The sequence below is a fragment of the Lampris incognitus genome, unplaced genomic scaffold (assembly GCF_029633865.1).
Source record: "Lampris incognitus isolate fLamInc1 unplaced genomic scaffold, fLamInc1.hap2 scaffold_83, whole genome shotgun sequence".
Classification (NCBI taxonomy): Eukaryota; Metazoa; Chordata; class Actinopteri; order Lampriformes; family Lampridae; genus Lampris; species Lampris incognitus.
The window spans coordinates 294,223-316,764 of NW_026611583.1; positions in this window are offsets into that span (position 1 = coordinate 294,223).

Here is a 22,542-nt window from a genome sequence, read left to right on the forward strand (position 1 = left end):
AGTGAAAACCTTAGCGTCTTCAACTCTGCCACCTCCAGCTCCGCCTCCTGCTGTCTTTTCGTCAGTGCCACTGTCTCCAAACCATACAACGTAGCTGGTCTCACAACCATCTTGTAAACCTTCCCTTTAACTCTTGCTGGCACCCTTCTGTCGCAAATCACTCCTGACACTCTTCTCCGCCCTACCTGCACTCTCTTCTTCACCTCTCTCCTGCACTCCCCGTTACTTTGGACTGTTGACCCCAAGTATTTAAAGTCATATGCCTTCGTCACCTCCACTCGTGACCATTCCACTGTCTTCCCTCTCTTTCACACACAGGTATTCCGTCTTGCTCCTACTGACTTTCATTCCTCTTCCCTCCAGTGCATACCTCCACATCTCCAGGCTCTCCTCCACCTGCACCCTACTCTCGCCACAGATCACAATGTCATCCGCGAACATCATCGTCCATGGAGACTCCTGCCTGATCTCATCCGTCAACCTGTCCATCACCATTGCAAACAAGAAGGGGCTCAGAGCCGATTCTTGATGTAATCCCACCTCCACCTTGAACCCATCTGTCACCTCGCCACTGTCACACTTCCACGTGCATATCCTGCACCACTCCTACATACTTCTCGGCAACTCCCGGCTTCCTCATACAATACCACATCTCCTCTCTCGGCACCCTGGCTTATGCGTTCTCTAAATCTACAAAGACACAATGTAACTCCTTCTGGCCTTCTCTATACTTCTCCATCAACATTCTCAAAGCAAACATCGCATCTGTGGTGCTCTTTCGTGGCATGAAACCATACTGCCGCTCGCTAATCGTCACCTCTCCTCCTCTTAACCTAGCTTCGATTACTCTTTCCCAAATCTTCATGCTGTGGCTGATCAACTTTATACCTCTGTAGTTGCTACAGTTCTGCACATCGCCCTGGTTCTTGAAAATCGGTACCGGTATGCTTCTTCTCCACTCCTCAGGCATCCTCTCCCTTTCCAAGTTTGAGTTAAACAATCTAGTTAAAAACCCCACTGCCATCTCTCCTAAACATCTCCATGCCTCCACAGGTATGTCATCAGGACCAACTGCCTTGCCACTCTTCATCCTCTTCATAGCTGCCCTCACGTCCTCCTTGCTAATCCACTGCACTTCCTGATTCACTATCCCCACATCATCCAACCTGCTCTCTCTCTCTCATTTTCTTCATTCATCAGCCCCCCAATGTACTCCTTCCACCTTCTCAGCACACTCTCTTCGCTCGTCAGCACATTTCCATCTCTATCCTTCATCACCCTAAGCTGCTGCACATCCTTTGCAGCTCGGTCCCTCTGTCTAGCCAATCGGTACAAGTCCTTTTCTCCTTCCTTAGTGTCTAACCTGTCATACAACTCACCATACGCCTTTTGCCTTTGCCACCTCTCTTAGCTTTACGCTGTGTCTCCTTGTACTCCTGTCTACTTTCTTCATCTCTCTGACTATCCCATTTCTTCTTTGCCAACCTCTTCTTCTGTATACTTTGCTGTACTTCCTCACTCCACCACCAAGTCTCCTTGTCTTCCTTCCTCTGTCCTGCCGACACACCAAGTACCTTCCTAGCTGTCTCCCTCACTATTTCTGCAGTGGTTGCCCAGCCGTCCGGCAACTCTCCACTATCCACCCAGTGCCTGTCTTAACCCCTGCCTGAACTCCACACAACAGTTTTCCTTCTTCAACTTCCACCATTTGATCTTCGGCTCTGCCTTCACTCGCTTCCTCTTCTTGCTCCTCTAAAGTCAAGTTTTATTTTTATTTCAGTGAACTGAAACGTTTTTTTTTTGTTTTTTTTTCTTCTCTTTTCACACCTGGTTTTAGTTCAGTTTTAGTGAACTACAATAACCTTGAGCTGGATCATGATCTGCTATTATAGACCATACTATACTGGTCTACCTGGGACTGCATCGTAGGTGAGGTCTGTTTGGGTCATGCTCAGGTCCCACAGTGTCTATAGAGAGAAGAAGATGACAGTTAAGATACAAATGGGGCACTTCCATCAGCCTCCACTGATTCCCAGGGCAAATTAGCATGCTTTTTAACAAAAGCTATCGCCGCATGCTACCCCAAAAATGAAAACGCGCACGCAGAGCAACAGCCTACTTAGCAAGTTGGCTAACGTTGATTAGGTAAAAGCTAACTTACACAGCGACGCTCAGCTTTACTTGTAACTTAACACAACAAAACAACAAAACGTCTAGTGCAGCAGCACGTCTAGTACTGTTACCTCTCCAGCGTCGCGGCTCCGAACCGTAGTTGGAAGCCTCCGGTGGGTGTCTCGCTAGTCTATTTAGCTTAGCCTGGCTCGTAGCTGGTAACAACTTCATAAAGAGTCCGGACCAACTCCGCGGTGGAGAACGGGCCGGCCACTGCACTGCACTGCAGTCCCATTTAACACACGGCAGCCTCCCTCCCTCCCTCCCTCCCTCCCTCCCTGTGATGCATACAAATCATCACTGGTAACGGTGGCTACCTTCCTATTTGTCGGCAAACTAGCGTCTCCGCGGCTGCGGCTACAAACAGAAAATACACAGACACACACACACACACACACACACACACGGCTGCGTCTACATCACCCCCCCCCCACACACACACAATACCCACTAAGCCCTCTCCTTAAAGGGGCAAGCCACAGCTTGCATCAAAACGTATATGATTAATACTCACACTTTATTAATCTTGTAGGATGTGCCAGTGCTGCCGTGTCCAGGCTGTCCGCGCGCGTTGTTTGTGGCGCTTGCTTGACAGTACAACCTCCGGGTCAGCAAAAACGACTGTAACAAGGGTGTACCGGGGGTCGCTGCTCAACACACACAGTCCGCACAACAGTCGCAAATAAATGACTGACATCATTTTTTATTTTTGTTTTGTTTTTGTTTGTTTTTTTTTTTTGGGGGGGGGGCAGGGGCTTCATATGCAATGGCTCCTCCCAGTGTAACGGGGCCAAATGGGTTGACATAAAATTAACATGATGATATTTCCACGTGGTCAAATAATGGACTTCTCAGCAAACCTTTCAGAGTTAGCAAGCAAGCTTTTAATGACCGCAAGCCAAGCTAGTCATAACAGTCACAAATTCGTTTTGGTCTCAGCTTGATCCTTTTCTTGGCCACAGAAGCGACCTTATCTATTTGCCTACTCTTTACCCTCATGGTGGGAAATAGCATGTTGTCTAATCAACTTCTCTCGTAACGTCCCCATCACCTTGCACCGCATCCCCGCTATCTGTAACAGATATGCCCGTTTTTAACGTGTTCAATAGCCCACAACATAACCAAAACATCGACATTTCAGTTGCATCGTGGGTAACATGCAAATGAACTTGGAGCAGGAACACTCTAGTTGAATTCGCCACACTGCCTCCTTCCTTGAAAGACCAACGTCCCGTTGGCCTAACCCAAATCCCATGTGGATGGGTCCATCCACCATGAGGGTTTCTTCCGCCGAGCACCTCTCCCATCCCGGGCTGCTCCTTGCCGCGGGCTGCTGATGGATGACGGGGGCGGCTCTGCATCCGCTGGGTCTGAGCCCCCACCGTCGACTTCGACGTCACCGCTGTTTCCATTCCTGGCCAGGGAGGGCAGCTCTGTAAACCCAGTGTCCCCGCCCCCTCCCTGGCCCAAAACAAGATGCTCTAATGGTAGCTCCTTGCTGACATCCAGGGAGGTTGGCTTTGATCCAGCAGTGTCCTTACCCCCTCCCTGGACCCCGGTAGCCTGGTCTGTACTAAGTAAGGTGCGAGGCGATCTTGGTGAAGGATGACTATCCGAGGGCGGCTGTGGAGCTTCACTCTATAGATGACCTCTGAGATCCTCTTCAGGATGAGGCAGGGCCCCTCCCAGTTGCTGTTCAGCTTTGGGGACCGTCCCTTCGTTCGCCGTGGGTTATACACCCATACGTTGTCCCCCTGCTGGTACTCTTTGCGGTGGCAACGTACATCATAGGCTCTCTTCTGCCTTTCCCCTGCAGAAGCCATATTCTCTGGAGCCAGCTGATGAGGAGCCTCCATCCGGTCCTGTAGTGCGTCTACATAGTCCTGGCCCGGCGGCACTCGTACTGGTGGGTTTGGCGGCTTGCCAAAGACCAGATCCACAGGCGTCTGTAGCTCCCGAGCAAACATCAGTGCAGCTGGTTGTAGTGATATAAATGCCATGTATATCCACTGGAACTACACTAGGTGTTATGTACTACCCGGACTGTTATTATGGTTACACCACTACCACGTATGGTTATTACGTCTGCCTACTGAGCCGCGATTAATCCTGAGTTCTCTAACCCGGTGTGATCATTGATCCTCGACCAATACTACCCCAAGTATTACTTCACCCGCCAGTGAAAAAGGGGTTACATAAGTTTCACTGTTTGCATCCACACAGTAAAAAGTGATCATATGCTGCCATTCAATTAAAGCGTGTTTTTTATTTGATTGGACCCGATATAATTGTATTTATGATATTTTGGGTCTATATATGTATTAAACTCACTTTAATTCAATGGAAATCAGGGCCTCATTGGTTCAATGTATTTGACTGACTTAAAACCAAAGACTATTTTTCCATCCAGTATGTCACGTGACTACTGACGTAGCCAAACTTTGGTTCTCAAAATCTCTTGATTTTATGCCATTTTTCTTTTCACTGCTTGGAGCCCTGAGGAGAAGTCAAGTTCACGGCCAACTTGTGCCAAGTGCCAATTTCTCGGTAAGAAGTGAGCCGAAGCGCGAAAAACCCCAGTAAACATTGAATATCGACATGTTTTTGTAACATTTTGGCACACTCGGGTGTGATTTTTAAGTGACTGATTAAAGCTAATTATAACGTTATCGCACGGCAGTTTATACGTTCATAGCTAGCTAGCCTGGCTAGGAAACGACTAGCTAGCATAAGCTAGCTAACGTTTAGTTAGCGAATATTTTTTTTTTTTAAAAAGTTAGCGAATATTGCCACGTTATCACACCGACAACCAACCGAGCGATTGGCTACGCCTGACGTTAGAAGACAGACCTGCTGCTAGCTTCTATAAACGGGGCCTGCTAATTCTAGCTAGCCACACAGTCTCGCTTGCTTAATTCCGGTTTAACGTTAGCCGCTCACCTGCTTGCATAACGATATCGGAGATGTCTATATACATGTAACGTTACATCCAGATACATTTTAATGTGTGCGAATTTTCACTAGCTCACGTTAGCTTATGCTAGCTTGTCAGTCCCACGCCAAGGAAAAATGCTATCTAGCTAGTTGGCTTGTTGAATTTTCTACTTGGAATCATTTAATATCGTCAGTTTCGATGCATGTGAGCCTAATGTTTATTGAACGATTATGCTCGTCACTATTAAGCACCCGTAAGCTAAGCAGCACAAGAGATTCACTTCTTGTACTAGCTAACGTTAGCTAGCACTAGCAACATTCGAGGCTCAGGCTACATGTGTAGGTAGGCCTCGTGCAGCACATTGTGAACGGCTCTTAGCTACAAACCGAGGCTTATGCTGCATGAATGCCCGGTGCGACACATGTGAACGGTGTTTGCTAAATCGCGGGCTGAAAGGGGTTGTTACTTCCAATGGGAAACGCTGGTAAGCCCCTTGTTATGTCTGCACACATCGACAGTGCTGCATTTGATTTGGTGCTGTTCTATTGTGCTGGGATCGCTTGGTGATGCCTGCGGGCTCTGGGTTGTTTGATCGGGTCTGCCTGTGATGCTGTGTCAGTCTAAATAAAGAATGCAACGTAGAGGTTGTGTCGAGCGACAGCGCTGTGTCCTGACGTGATTTCTCAATACAATATTGGCGACGAGGATGGCTGATATCTCTCTCCCACCACCTGCCCCCTTCCTGGCGTTACCTGGCGAGCCTCCGGTACCATGGACTCGCTGGCTACATAGTTTTGAAAATTACATCATCGCCTCAGGGCTCGACGACGTGAGCCAGGCTAGGAAGACGGCTCTGTTGCTACACTGCTTGGGAGCAGAGGGTCATCGTGTGCTCGGGACTCTGGGGAACGTCACAAACTTTGACGAAGCTGTGGGACTTATGAGCACCCATTTCGGTGCTCCACAGAGTGCCCTCCTTCGGCGATTTATATTCCGTCAGCGACACCAACTGCCTGGTGAGTCTGTGCGGCAGTACGTAGCTAATTTGCGAGGGCTAGCTAGCTCATGCAAGTTTGGCGCGCTTCAGGACGAGATGGTTCGCGACCAGCTAATCGAACACACCAACAACGCAAAGGTGCGTGAGACTCTCCTGCTGGAAAAAGACGATCTGCTGCTGTCCAGAGCAATTACCATCGCACTACAGGTTGAGGGAGCAGCTGAGTGTGCTGCTATGCTAAATACACAGCAAGTGGCCACCTCCAGTCAAGCTGCCAACGACTCCTCCCTCTACTCACGGCTGCCCCTCGGGACGCAACCCAGCCAGAGCGAGGCGGTCGTCGACGTAGAAGTTGCGTTCCACTAAGTGCTTGGCATCCATTCCGTGTTCCCTGGAGCTGTGTTCTGCTGCTCGGTGAAGTCCATAGATGGCGACAGCTGGGGATGGTGAGTTGCCGAATACGTGAACTTTCATGCGATACTCGGCAATCTCTCGGTTGGGGTCGTTGTTGTTGAACCACAGGAAACACAAGAAATCTCTGTTGTCTTCTCGAACGACGAAGCTGTGAAACATCTGCTCGATGTCCGCTATGACAGCCACTGTTTCTCTTCGGGAGCGCAGCAAGACTCCCAGCAAGCTGTTGTTCAGATCCGGGCCGGTAAGTAGCACGCACATCGTTCAGGGAGATGCCGTGATGTTGAGCGCTGGAATCGAAGACAACCCTGATCTTGTCTGGCTTTTGAGGGTGGTAGACGCCGAAGATAAGTAAGTACCAGCACTCACTTCCCTCCGGTAGTGGTGGGGCCAACTCAGCCTGGTCGTGATCAAAGATGTTTTGCATGAAGGTGTGACGAAGTCGGCTTTCATCTTAGGCTTTCTTTCCAGGGTGCGGCGGGGAGAGGTAAGTCTGCTGAGAGCTTGGTCTCGATTGTTCGGGAGCCGTCGACGAGGGGATCGGAATGGGAGAGGCGCCACCCAGCTGTTGGTGTCGTCCATCACCATCTCTCTATCCATGAACTCCAGGAACAGACGATCTTCGATGGAAAGCCCCACTTTGTCATCATCAGGGACTGGGGTGTCATGTTTGATGCTGTAAGGAGGAACCTTTCCTTGACCTGGAGACGGTTGGGGCACGGAGTGAGGAGAGATGGCCTTCCGTTTTCGAGCACGCTGGTGCGATAGGGAGTCACAGCTGCTGGCTTGTGGGCTGAACCCAGGCACACGTCCCCTGTAACCACCCAACCCAGGTCTAGACGTTGGGCATAGGGGGCGCTGGGAGGACCATTGCGTTGCTCCCTGACTTTGTGAACCTGAAGGATGTGGCGTCCCAGAAGTATCAGGATCTGGGCTTCAGGGTCCAGGCGAGGGATTCTGCGAGCGATGGACTTCAGGTGGCTGTGGTGCTGTGCAGCTTCTGGGGTCGGGATTTCTGACCGATGGTCAGGCATATGGTTGCACTCAATGAGTGTTGGAAGCAGCACACTTGTTTTTTCCATCCAACGACTACGCCAAGAACCCTGTGGCTCTTCTTCCAGATGTCTCGGTGACTCCTGCACATGTACGCAGGGTGTACGGTGAGTCTGAACCTCTGATTTGGATGAAGTAGAAGAAATCAGACCTCGCCAGAGATCTGTTGCTCTGGTCGTCCAGGACGATGTAGACGTTACTAGCTCTGTCTGGGTGTGCTGTGCATTTAGAGGTGACTGCTGGTGGAGGCGCCTCCTCTTCACTCTCCCCGCCATGCTCTGAGGTGGGGTCCTTGTCTTTTTTGTCCCGTGGAGGAGGTCCAGGGTGGAGCGCCGCTATGTGGTCATCGCTCTCACATTCGCTGCACTTCAAAGTTGCCTTACAGTTCTTCGCCAGGTGAGTTGTGGAGGAGAAACACCTGTAGCAGGCACCATTCTCTTTCAGAAAGGCTTTGCGCTCCTCAAGAGACTTGCTTCGAAAACCTCGACATTTCTTTAGAGGATGGCGCTTCTGATGGATGGGACATTGTTTCCCTTTGTCGCCAGGCTTGCTGCTCGAACTGCGTGACTGAGAAGCTGAGCGGTTTGTTGAGACCTCTGTCTTGTGGGTGGAGACATGCCTTTTGGCGTGTCTTGATTCCTTTTCTGATCGCTCATGTTTTGAGGACACTGTGGAGGACTTGTTGGACGTTTTCGATGGAGCTGAAGGGAGAGTAAAGCTGGGGTCATTTCTTCTGTGTGCCTCGCTGCAGATGAAGTCTGCGAAGAAGGTGAATGGGGGGGGGGGGAGACATAGTGCTGCTCTTTGTACTGGGAACCCTTAGTTATCCACCTCTCTTGTAGACTGTGTGGCAGCTTCTCAACGATCGGGTTGACACGCCTGGCGGTGTCCAGGTACGAGATCCCCGGCAGGTAGCCCTCACACGTAGCAGAGTCTAACTCCATCAGCAGGTCTCCCAGCTCCCTCAACTTTACGGGGTCTTTCTGAGCGATTTTTGGAAAGTTCTCTATCCTCTCGAAGAGCGCTCTCTCGATCACTTCAGGGGAGCACTCTTCTAGGCGTTCCCAGACATGTTGTAGGCCCACTACAGGGTCGGCGACGTGCACATAGCAAATCCTTTTAACGTGCTCTGAGAACTCTTTTCCTAACGACTTTGTCAAGAGGTCGAGCTCCTCGCTGGCAGTTAAGTTCAGTCCTTCAATGGCGTTGAAGAAACAGGACTTCCACGCCCAATAATTTTCTGGGCGCTCGTTGAACTGGATGAGACCGGAATTCACAAGCTCTCGGCGCACCAAGTAGCTCGCAATGTCATTCGTACCAGTCGTGTCATCACGATGTGGCTGCGGTGAGGCTCTGAGAGGAGAGTGGTGCAGCTGAGCAGGAGGAGGCTGAGAAGGGGAGAGCTGAGCAGGATGTTGGTGATGTATGTGGAGTACAAAATGTTCTCCATATGCACTCCGTATGTACTCTGTAGTTTTCCACTTGTCTGTGTGTATGAAACTTCTCACTCACTGCAGACACACATACCAATTGTTCTCATGCGTACCTTCCATGGGGCCACATAGCAACTGTTACTATGCTTGCCTCCCCGTTGCCGCATCCCAGGAACGGCCAGGTACAGCAAAAGACAAGTGCAACAGGCGTACAGACACTCACGAGGCACAGAACGTGATTTACGTAGATGTTTCCTTCATTCCTTTTTAAGATTACACCTTAGTTGACGCAGGAAACATAGTGTATGACGCGACGGACTGTTCTATAAAAAACCACTATCTCCAGCTCAGAGGCAGAGCATATCCTCATAGACGAACCTCTCTGTGGCCTTATGGCTCTCCATCTGCAGATGCATTAAAGATTCTCTGTTTGCTTCAATATTTGTCCCATGATTATTCTCCCCAGAGGTTGCTGGGGCAAGAGCCCATTAAAAGGATAAAGGAAAATCCACAACAATTTGGTGTCAGAAGCGGGATCTCACGTCGCTCCGCCAGACGGACAACCGGCTGACCGATCATCTCGGGACAAGGACATAGTCACCGATCTCCCAATAACCTCACCAGGTTTGAGAAGAAGAAAGGGAGAGGCGGGTGGTCCGTTTGGTCGGTGTCGCTGAGATCCCTCAGCAAAACCCTGGGAGATTCATCGCACGGGTAAGCAGAATTCTTTAAAGGATAAAAGGATCATTTAAAACGCGTACTATTGAAACCAGATGAGGTCGTGCACTGACAATTAAGCGGCTGTTCACCCTCGGTCTCGCACTAATAGAAGTGGTCATTTGGTAGGATTAAGTGAATTTTGAGGGGAAAAAAAGAAAATAAAAGGGAAACAAGTGTTATGGCTCGCCCACCCCGCACCGTGGCCCGCCCACCCCACGCCGGCAGCCAATCGGCTCGTCAGGGCCGGGCTTAGTCATCAGGGCTGGGCTTAAGTTTGGTGGCCTCCCACGTGCCCGTTGTCAGTTCGTGTTGTTACCTCCCCGCAGTAGCGGCGACTCTCCTCTCACGGTCCTTTTCTCTACGAACTCATCCCAGCCTTGGTTCATGTTTTTCCCTTGCAAGGTTTCCCCGTGGAAGTATCCTGCCTTGTTCCCGTTTGGATTACCCGCGAGTTTTTTTCCCCCTTGGACTTTCCGTTTTTTCCTTGTCGCTCATTGCCTTCCTATGTTTGAATAAAGTACGCCAGTTTTCGGCTAACCCCATCTCTGTCTGGTGTCGTGCGCTTGGGGTCTCCCACAAACTCTAACACACATGCTATTTTCATGAATTCCAGGTTCGTATCAGGCGCACCTGTTACCTATAGCATGCTATTCCCTGTAATTAAAACAAATATGTATCCCCCATAGACAAAGAAATGACCTGGATGATGCGATACCATGGCAATATTACCTGCAACTCACGGTTGTAGGTAATATTAATGTAACTAGTTATCGAAAAGAATACCGATGTTGGTTTTACTGAGCGGTTAATTGCTAAATGGTATAGCCTACACAGAATTTGGCGGACAAATGCTAACTAAGTCATGACAAAATAGCAGCCGAGAGAAGAAGAAGAAAAGTTGATGCTAGAATTGATCGGCCAGATGGAGGGGGGAGGGACCTCCGCTGCGCGCTCTGCTGTGATTCGTTGTTTTGTCATCAAATGCTCACAGCGAATCAACCAGTCACAGCAGCGTGTAGTTTCTGGCAGCTTTTTCAACATGGAGGAGGACTTCAGCTTATCTGATTGCAATCGCGCGAAATTCCGCGAATCAAATCTTTAAATATTCGGTCTGAACGTCAAGAAATGCGGTTACAACATCAGCGTGTCACAAAACATACATTTGTTTAACCATTTCGATAAAACTGCACTCGCGCGAATCAAATGGTTAAATATTCAGCTGTTGGGCGTTAGTGCTTACCAACCATATGTATATATTTTGTTGTAGATCTTGGTCTTAAATTCCGATCCAAGTGGCATTAAAAAGGTCTTAAAAAGTCTTAAAATTAACTTAGTGAAACCTGCAGATACCCTGTTCTTAGGCATGGCTTCCTACTGTGTCGCTTGTTCGTTCCGGCATTTGCAACCTTTGACAAACCCCTTCGGGCCCTCATTGACTCTCATGCACCCGCCTCACAGGTCCTCTTGTGGACCCCAGAGGCAACTAAAGCCTTTGAGTGACTGAAAGTCCAGCTCCAAATCGCACCAACTCTTGGCTATCCGGAGCCCGCTCAAGCATTCACTCAAACTGTGGATGAGCGCAACGGCTGCATGATCTCCGTCCTCTTGCAGTCAGTCTCATGGGGGACTGCAAGCTGCGCCCTGTGGCTTACTTCTCCACCAAACTTGACCCGGTAGCGGCTGGCTTGCCTCGCTGCCTTCGAGCCGTCGCTGCTGCTGAAAAGGCTGTGATGGCCTCGCGAGACATCGTGGGGTACTCCGACGTTACTCTCCTGGTTCCCCATGCGGTCCCGCTCCTCCTACTTGAACAGAAAAGGTCACAGCTGTCCGCAGCCCGGTGGCTACGTTACAACACTGTGCTCCTTGACATGCCCACCATCACTGTCAAACGTTGCACTGTCCTTAACCCCGCCACCCTTCTTCCCTCACCAGACGATGGTGAACCACACGACTGCGTTGCAGCTGTCTCTGCTGTTTGTTCACCTCGGCCTGATCTCAGCTCCACTCCTCTTGCCAACCCTGACGTTGTCCTTTTTGTGGATGGGTCGGCTTCCCGCTGTCTTACCACCGGCCAATGTCAGGTTGGTTGGGCCGTTTGCTCTGCCTCCGCTTGCCTTAATTGCAGCTCGTTGCCCTCTCACCTCTCTGCACAGGCTGCTGAACTCACGGCCCTCTCTGCGGCCTGCGAGCTGGCAGCTGGCTGGTCTGTCACCATCTACACGGATTCACGCTACGCTTTCGGCGTGGACTTTGGTGCTCTCTGGCAACAGAGACAGTTTCTTACGTCTTCTGGTACTTATGTACATGCGCGTGCGACAAAGACACTCCAGAGCAGGGCTTAGTCCTTTTGAGATTGTCATGGGACGGCCTCCGACCATGGGAACGGGCCCTGCGCCGGGAGCTCTTCCCCAAACCGCTCTTTACGAGCATGCTATGCTACAGCACTGCTGTAATCTCTCCTCTGCTCTCTCCCAAGTCTCCCAAACAGGTGGCAGCTGCTCTCCCCACCCCAGCTGAGAAGGTTCTCCATTCCTACCTCCCCGGCGAATGGGTCGTCATCCGGTGTTTCCGGAGAAAGACCTGGCGATCCAACAGATGGGCGGGTCCATTTTCCCGGGACAACGGCATGGTTAGGGAACGTCTGTCCCGGGCGAAAGCACACGCCCACCGGAGGTGGTGTCATATTTCCCAGTGACGTATTTAGAGGCGGAGCTGTGGTTCACTCTCTCTTTTTACGAGGGACTCCGACAAAGAGGGACGTCGCCCCCCCGCTCGGTGAGTTGGACTAGTGTAAAGCTATTTGTAACCCCTTTTTCACTGGCGGGCAACGCCAAGCACATTTAAACAAGACAAAAGCCTAATGCTACCAGTTACTAAAGTGTTACAATACAAATCAATAGCGCAACAGGATCCTGAGTTCTCAGCGGTGGAATGGTGAGCTGGCTGAACCTCCTGTGTACTAGTAGGCTAGTGCCACTAATGACAATATTAGTGATAATTGATAATAGAAATAATTAACCAAGATAATAATCAATTTAGTAGCGCGGTGCCTCCACTGTGAAAATACTACACTTAGCTAAGGCTGGTGAATGGTATATCTTCCCAGAATGAAACAAACACGTGGTTAATGCAGATCTTATAACTCTGCTGTGTACTGAATTACTGTACAAGCTTATTACCAGCACTCTATAAGTAACCTAGGCTTTGCATATGCGGAAAATGAGCTGCCAATACACCCGAAATATAATTAATAATAATAGGATTTATTTGATAATAATGAGAGAGAGAGAGAGAGAGAGAGAGAGTACCACACGAGTGTAGTATTGCTGATTAAATAAACATTAATTGAAATTACACAGGGTGGGACAAGCGGTCACAATAAACAGGAAGAAAGTATCAAAAGAACACACAAATACCCAGCACTTTCCGTTGGGGCCCGTTGGTGCACATTAAAGCAGCTCTCTGAGCGGAGGGCAAGGCAGCCACCGCTACGATGCCCAGGCGACGAGATAAAAGTGTGCGTGTGTGTGTGAGTATAAATGAAATTTTCGGGTTACTCACAACCCATCGCCCCCTCGACCGGGAGGCTGTGTGCAGTCCAGAGGATGGAAGGCGTAGTGCTAGCCTAGCAGCTGGCAGGTGTCGGCTCCCCGGTAGCAGCCTCCACCCGCCGCAAGATGGCCAAAGGTTGCAATGTTCAAACAACCCTGGCGAAGATAGAGCAGATGAAGCGAGTCCTCTTTGGATAGCAGACAGGTCCCAGGAATGGAGCAGAGCGGCTCCCCTAGTTACATCACCGTCCAGCGCAGCCCGATGACTTCTGACTAGCCTCCACAACTCTAGTCGGCTAGCTAACACACTAGCACTGGATGCTAAATGCACTTAGCTAGCTAGCGGCGACACTGGCTATGGGGCATAAACAAAATAATCGGCATACTAAAACAAAGCCCACCAGCAAGCATACGACCGCGGGCCAATCGCAACACTCCTGACCTCAAATGCGGGCCTAGTACACGGGCTGTGTATAAAGTCTCCGCGAAACGGGTACTTAGACGGAGCAGCAGAAAAATGGCCCTCTCTCTTCGTCGTACTCACTCGGGCTGCCTAACTCCTCCCTCTCCGTGAGGAGATGGACCGTTGCGAAGCTCGTGATTTCGCGGGCATAACAACTCCACACCACATCATTGGCTAATAACAAAATTCAAATAAAAATACAAAGAGCAAATACATTCCATTGGTTCACATGTTTCGAAACCCACAAGAACATAGGAAATGTGCAAGACACAAAGCATGCTGGTAAGTGCAGTAGCACAAAGTATGTACAACAGATTTTAGAGGTCCTTCCATATTGTTATGGCAAATTGGCAGCTTCCAATCAAGTGATTTGATTTTCACGAGCCTTAGAAGGCCACCGACATGCCGCTCGTGGAAAAGTCTAAACCCTCGCCTGAAGAGGGTTGAAGAAAAGTGAAACGTCGCGCGACTTTGGGCTTTGTTGTAGTGAAACAGGGGACCAAATTGGGGTCCCGATGATGCGACTGAGCCAAACTGAGGGACCATTATTAGCTGCCATTGAATTTTTGGATTGCGTGGGACGGTCAGGTAGTTGGTGGGGGACTGTGGCCGCCATCTAAACACCTTGTCGATGGACAGTGCACAAGGTTAATTGCAATGTATTTGGGAATGCGGATTTAAAAGCCTAACCCTAACCTTAAGCTTAACCCTGCCTCTCTTAGTTGAATAAGGCCTCGCCTGAAGAAGGTACATAAACAGCGAAACGTCGCGCGACTTTGGGCTTGATTGTAGTGCCAGCGCGACCACCCCTGCCCACATACATTGTCGAGCCCCGGCCACATTCAGCGGCCAGCGCTGCCCAATTTGACGGGTCCAGCCCGAGCACCCCTGGCCACATTGAGTGAAGTCGAGCATTATAGCATTCCTCAGATCAGTAGGCCAGTGCTAAATAAATAGAAGTCATGAGCCAAAAGCCCAAGTCTAACCCCTCTTCTCCCTGGACACCTGCTGACCCCTCCTTCACCCCGGCACAGCAGCTGGCCATCAAGCAATCGGCGTCACCCTTAAAAAGCCTCCACTGTGGACCAGTGTTGGCTGGAACGTGGCCATTGATGGACTTGTGCCAGCCAGTCTACCTGCCACTGAGCCAACTCCTGCTCTACCCCTGGGATGGGCCACTTGGATGAAGAGTTGATTTCTTTTTTTTTTTTTTTCTAAATGTATTTTTGATTTTTCCCTTTTTTCTCCCAATTTAGTGGCCAATCGATCCCTATTTTAATTCAAACACCCACCTTCGTACTGCATGCGTTCGCCAACTGCATCTGTCCGAGGGCCGGCAGTCTGGAAGGAGAGCGCCTCCCCACTTTGGTGACAAGGCGACTCCAGGCCGAAGCACTGTTTTTTCCGACACACACAGAGACGCATTGACGTGACGAACACAAGCCGACTCCGCCCCCCTCCCGAAGACAGCGTTGCCAATGATTGCTGCTTCATCAAGTCCGGCCATAAGACTTGATTTCTTCCCTTACCTGCTTGTCCCGTCTGCTTTTGGGTTCTTTCCAGATACGTGACAGAAATGGGTTTTGTGTTGGTTTGTTTGTTTGCTATTGTTTGATTTGTCTTGAGCCAAAGCTCATTCCTTACCAAAGCTGGATTCCTTACGTGTGCGAGAGAGAGAGAGTGAAATAAAGTTTAACATTATAATAAAATAATGTTAACATAGATTTTACTTTTTCTCTGGTACTGTAGCATGTCAATAAACGTTTAATGATAGCAGTTGTGAAGTATTCTGCTGCTACTCAATACTAATACTAATTACTAACACAGTAAATTGTATTCTTCAACCTTTTCTGTTCAGGATGCTGACTTCTTCAACAATATCAAAGCTCTTATTCTCTGTATTGTTGATGTGTTCGTATGGTTGTGTGATGCTGAAATTACTTCAGATGAGCTGGATAAAGCAGTAATGAGTTTGTCTTTAGACAAATCTCTAGGTAGGGATGGACTTACTGCCAATTTCTATAGACATTTTTGGGACTTATTAAAGTTACATTCTCTCTTATGTTAAAAGAATCAACTGACAATATTAAATTTCCTTCCACTATGAAACAAGCTATAATAACTTTAATTCCCAAGCTTCATAAGGACCCCAAAATATTAGATAATCTTGCCACTCCCGTCAGCTAGGAACAGGAAACTGAGGCTACAATTCGCACAGGCTCATCAAAATTGGACAATAGAAGATTGGAAAAACGTTGCCTGGTCTGATGAGTCTCAATTTCTGCTGCGACATTCGGATGGTAGGGTCAGAATTTGGCGTCAACAACATGAAAGCATGGATCCATCCTGCCTTGTATCAACGCTTCAGGCTGCTGGTGGTGGTGTAATGGTGTGGGGGATATTTTCTTGGCACACTTTGGGCCCCTTAGTACCAATTGAGCATCGTGTCAACGCTACAGCCTACCTGAGTATTGTTGCTGACCATGTCCATCCCTTTATGACCACAGTGTTCCCATCTTCTGATGGCTACTTCCAGCAGGATAACGTGCCATGTCATAAAGCTCGAATCATCTCAGACTGGTTTCTTGAACATGACAATGAGTTCACTGTACTCAAATGGCCTCCACAGTCACCAGATCTCAATCCAATAGAGCACCTTTGGGGTGTGGTGGACCGGGAGAGTCGCATCATGGATGTGCAGCCGACAAATCTGCAGCAACTGCGTGATGCTATCATGACAATATGGACCAAACTCTCTGAGGAATGTTTCCAGTACCTTGTTGAATCTATGCCACGAAGGATTAAGGCATTTCTGAAGGCAAAAGGGGGTCCAACCCGGTACTAGCAAGGTGTACCTAATAAAGTGGCCAGTGAGTGTATATATACACACCTGATTCAGTTGTGTCATTCCGAGTTTGGCATGGGTCAAGCGCATGTAATCGCAATTAACTGCAGCTAAATGGAATTTAAATGAAATCGTGTTTAGCCTGAAAGGTCAGAGTGACTGCTGGGATAGGCTCCAGCATCCCCGCCACCTCAGAGCAGGATAGGCGGTTTGGGAAATGGATGGATCAGATTCAGGTAACTTAATTTGGACCCATATAACACGTAATATTTGCCTAGATGTGAAAACGAAGAATTGAAACAGTATTCTTTCATCACATAAACAATTTGAAATAAAATACTGTTTTTAAAAATTGAATATAATTGGCGGGCGCTTTAGGGGCGGGACGCACGCGTGGGGTGATGGGAGGTCATTATCCTGATCGCCGCCATGTTGTGACGAGCCCGTGTCGGCTGCGTTTCGTTAGGAGGTCGTGACAGGAGGTAACTTTATTTTTATCCAGATGTAAAGTTTCCGAATATTGCTGATTGAGAAATAACGTTGCGACTTAATGTAATGTGCACATAAGTCAATGCAAGCTGTTTTGTGTGGTATTCTGTGGGACATATTTTTTCTTATATCAGGTTATAACGCCTACTTAGCAGCTAATGCCGGCCTTAACACGGGTTACCAACTGGAGTGAAGACAACTTGTGTGTATGTGGATAGCTAAAATGGCTGTTTTTTTTAATGTCGCCGACTTGAACGTGTCTTCGCCACTTAACTTGGGAAACGTAACATTAGGTTTGTGAGCGAGGGGCTGGCCAGAGACACTGGTCAAAACCTGTCTTTTGTCCTGCAAGCTTGGCGCCATGTTCCGCGCGTTATGTGCCACACAGGCTCCGTCAGCCATTTTACCGTTGAGCGAGCTGCTGTGTCATTGAGACCCAGCGGTTCATTTGAGTCGACATGGCGTTTTTGATCATATATCTCATACTGTACATGCCGCTGTATTCAGACCTGTTCCCATATGGAGGACAACTGGGCCTTTAAAATGACGTCCCGTGTGTGTGTGTGTGTGTGGGGGGGGGGGGGGGCTTGCGAACGTGCCTGGGACCATCTACAAAATGGCTTCTATTTCGGTAAGCGCGTTTTACGAACGAAAGAAACTAAGCATATTTTGACCGCGTACAATATGGATTTGTTCGCCACAGATACAGTAGACGAGGTAATTAACACATTGTGTAAGTGAAACAGTATTCTTTCATCACATAAACAATTTGAAATAAAATACTGTTTTTAAAAATTGAATATAATTGGCGGGCGCTTTAGGGGCGGGACGCACGCGTGGGGTGATGGGAGGTCATTATCCTGATCGCCGCCATGTTGTGACGAGCCCGTGTCCGCTGCGTTTCGTTAGGAGGTCGTGACAGGAGGTAACTTTATTTTTATCCAGATGTAAAGTTTCCGAATATTGCTGATTGAGAAATAACGTTGCGCCTTAATGTAATGTGCACATAAGTCAATGCAAGCTGTTTTGTGTGGTATTCTGTGGGACATATTTTTTCTTATATCAGGTTATAACGCCTACTTAGCAGCTAATGCCGGCCTTAACACGGGTTACCAACTGGAGTGAAGACAACTTGTGTGTATGTGGATAGCTAAAATGGCTGTTTTTTTTAATGTCGCCGACTTGAACGTGTCTTCGCCACTTAACTTGGGAAACGTAACATTAGGTTTGTGAGCGAGGGGCTGGCCAGAGACACTGGTCAAAACCTGTCTTTTGTCCTGCAAGCTTGGCGCCATGTTCCGCGCGTTATTTGCCACACAGGCTCCGTCAGCCATTTTACCGTTGAGCGAGCTACTGTGTCATTGAGACCCAGCGGTTCATTTGAGTCGACATGGCGTTTTTGCTCATATCTTTCATACTGTACATGCCGCTGTATTCAGACCTGTTCCCATATGGAGGACAACTGGGCCTTTAAAATGACGTCCCGTGTGTGTGTGTGTGTGGGGGGGGGGCTTGCGAACGTGCCTGGGACCATCTACAAAATGGCTTCTATTTCGGTAAGCGCGTTTTACGAACGAAAGAAACTAAGCATATTTTGACCACGTACAATATGGATTTGTTCGCCACAGATACAGTAGACGAGGTAATTAACACATTGTGTAAGATGTTGGCTAATGTGGTGTTGAGCTGTTCTTTGTTTCGCCTCGTGTTTGGAAAAGAGTTTTGAGTATGTGAGCGAGCTAAGCAGCCACTACGCAGGAAAACGTGTCACGTGGTGACGGCCGCAGTGTAATCAGTGAATTTGCGAGAAATAGCCAGTCGTATTGTTAAGATTAATACTCATCCCACGTCTTTTGTTAGTAGTAAACCAGGCAGTTATGAATAATATAGTTGTGAAGTCCCAGGATGTTAAATGTCATGTTAGGCCAACGGTAACGCCGATGGGGGCAAGTGCTGGTTGACGACACTGCTGCAATAGCGGCTCACTAGTCAGCAACGTCATCCATTCGTCAGTCTGTTTGACTTGTTGAGTGACAAGCGGTTTGTATGCATGTGGTTAGCCTGGCGTGCGTTGGAAGAATGATCAAATCTATTGGAACAGTTAACATGGAGACCCATTCGGCCGTGTTGGTATGCAAAGGCTTTGTGCTTATTCAGAGGCTGTGATTAATTACCACGTGGCAGTAATGTAAATGGACATGTTACTGCTTTCACACTGGCAAAACCCCGCTCATGTCCGCCTTTGGTCAGTGTAAATTGGCGCATGTTAGCGGGTTTTTTTGGGCAGTGTGAAAGCAGTGCAGCTGCAGGAAAATAACTTTGTAGTTTCTGGTGACCATTCTGCTGTCGACGATCCAATATCTGCATACCGACTAAGGTCTGTCACTGGTCTACATAATGTCAGTGGTCTCAAATGGCCCATGTCAAGTCTTTTTGTAATACACGTGGGAGTAAGTTAATTGTTATAAATCACATTTCGGTGACATTACGCATACGAAATACGTAGCGATTGTACAGAAAACGGCTTGTGTTCTCTTATAAAAGGTGTCGGACATTCAGATTTGACCAGAAGTGTAAAGCATATAATTTAACTACAGGTGTTGTGTGTGTCTGTCCTGAAGGTGGCCTTACAAATTCCCAAAGAAAAGGTGGACACCTTCACAATGGTGACATTGTTTTTGTCCCCAAAAGCTCTTGAAATGTCAGTATCTTTTGAAACTTTTTAGTTTTTTATCAGAAGCAGTAGTGCCCAGTGCATTAACTGCATAGTTAAAATCAAAACATCTCTATCTCTCATTGTTCTTTAATTAATCCTTATAAAGGTAAGTTGACTTGGGTTTTTGTTAAAATCCTTAACCTGAGGCGGTTCTCAGCAACCTCATTACAACTCTTTGTGTCTTTCAGACTGAAGATGGGGAAAAGTTTGGGTTTCCCCTGGAAGTGGTGCTGCTGCTCCTTGCGGGTACCTGCAAGCCAGAGGAAGACACCTGCAGGAGCATGATGTTAAGGTAGATGGGTGGATGGATGGATGGATGGATGGATTGATGGGTGGGCAGGCAGGCATGTTTGTGGTGCAACTTTTTTGTGTCTGTTAGGGGTTACATGACTTCAGATTTTTTCAAAGTCGACTGTTTTGTGATGAAAGTCGAGTCAACATTGACTAACAGCACAGGAGAAGGGACTGCTTTGCAACAAGTGACAACCTATTAGCAAAATTTAATGTATATGCTGACAGCAGACAGCTCATACACATAATTTATACAGAACAGAAACAACAGCTTGCAACTCAACTGCATCAATGTATGCATTAATAACTTATATGTGGTAAAACTCCCATTAAGGTACAAAAAAAGAAAAATTGAAACGTCAGGAAAAACACTTGAGGTAAACAAAACTCAGGCAAGATCTAGCCTGTAAGCCTACTCATAGTCTTGCTCAGTCAGTTTTTGCTCTTTGATCCTGGCTGTCGTAGTGCTGTTTAATAGTGTTCAACAGCGTGTTGTAAGATGGGACATTGTAGCCAGGTTAAAAAAAGCCAGTAGGTCTATGAAGCTTTCTCTGATGTACTGCAACTAAAGGTCAAATATATTTCACAATGAAATTCACCAGCAAATTGGTGATTTGGAGCCATCTTGTTATGGCCTGTTATGGCAGGGCGTTTGGTGAAGTAGCCAGTTGACTGGTGTCGAGAGGGTTTGGATCGTTCCTCAGCAGCTGGCATTAGAGGATGCTTTTTCAGGTGAGTGTGCATGGCACTTGTACTTTTGTTGTATTCCAGAAAGGACTTCATTGTTTTGCAAGTGACAGTAGTACAGGTTTCAACTTTACTGAAGTATTTCCACACACTGGATGGACCGCTACTACAGGGGTCAGCAAACTTTTAGATGTCCCGTGCCACTTCCCAAAGTTAAGAAAAAAAAGTTACAGACACACGAGTGGGCGTTCTTGTTCATAATGAGTATTAATCTATTTATTTACTGCTGCTGCTTGTCTCCCCGTCCAGATTCCTCATGCAAAAACACTTTGGCTTCACACACACAGACACACACACATACGTTATTCAGTTTAGACTCGGGATTTTTGACTTAAGTGTTGCACGGTTGTGTGTGTTCAGGGTGTCCGCGGATCCTTAAAAAGTCTTAAATTCATGTATCTAAATTAAAGGCCTCAAAATGTCTTAAATTCATTAAAAATGTCGGAAAATGGTATTAAATTCATTACTCAAAGGTCTTAAAAAAGAACTGTCCGGGAGAGGACTATTTCTTCTTCTTCGTTTGTGTTGTGTGAAGATTAATTTAGCTTGGGTTGCGTGCAGAGCGCGAATCATTCTGGTAACTACTTGCAGTCGTGACTAGAGTATAGGCTGCAGCTAATGTGAGGTTGTAAATAGACCGTTCTATGGTGAAATGCATAAATGTGTTCTGCCAGCGACATCTATTGGTCAGATAGAATCTCTTATAGAAGCCTCTGGAAACCGGAAATCCACAGCAGAGATGAAAATTCTGAGCAGTGGTAAGTCACATTCCGGTAGCTCCGCAAAAATAATAAAATAACGCTTTTTAAAACGAACGAAAAATCTGTTGAACACCTAAACTGACATAAGATAATATTTGACACTTATACGGTACATATTCATTCCACAACATGCTATTTTTATGAATTCCAGGTTCGTATCAGGTGCAGCTGTTAGCTATAGCATGCTATTCCCTGTAATTAAAACAAATATCTATCCCCATAGACAAATAAATGACCTGGATGACGCAATACCATGGCAATATTACCTGCAACTCACGGTTGTAGGTAATATTAATGTAACTAGTTATCGAAAAGAATACCGATGTTGGTTTTACTGAGCAGTTAGTTGCTAATTGGTATAGCCTATATAGAATTTGGCGGACAAATGCTAACTAAGTCATGACAAAATGGCAGCCGAAAGAAGAAGAAAGGTTGATGCTAGAATTGATCGGCCGGATGGAGGGGGGAAGGACCTCTGCTGCGTGCTCTGCTGTGATTCGTTGTTTTGTCATCAAATGCTCACAGCAAATCAACCAATCACAGCAGTGTATAGTTTCTGGTAGCTTTTTCAACATGGAGGAGGACTTCAGCTTATCTGATTGCAATCGCGCGAAATTCCGCGAATCAAATGTTTAAATATTCGGTCTGAACTTCAAGACCGCTTTTCAATCAGCTAAAATGCGGTTACTTACAACATCAACGTGTCACAAAACATACATTTGTTTAACCATTTCGATGATTTGTTCAGTTGAGGCTGGAAAGAGAAACGATATTAGCTTAGTGTTGAATGTAGGCATACCGCAGCTCCATCTGAAAAGTAACCGAAGCTGTCTAATAAATGTAGTGGAGTAGAACGTACAATATTTCCCCCTGAAATGTAATGGAGTGGAAGTATAACGTAGCATCAAATGGCAATACTCAAGTAAAGCTACCTCAAATTGGAACTAAGTAGCTA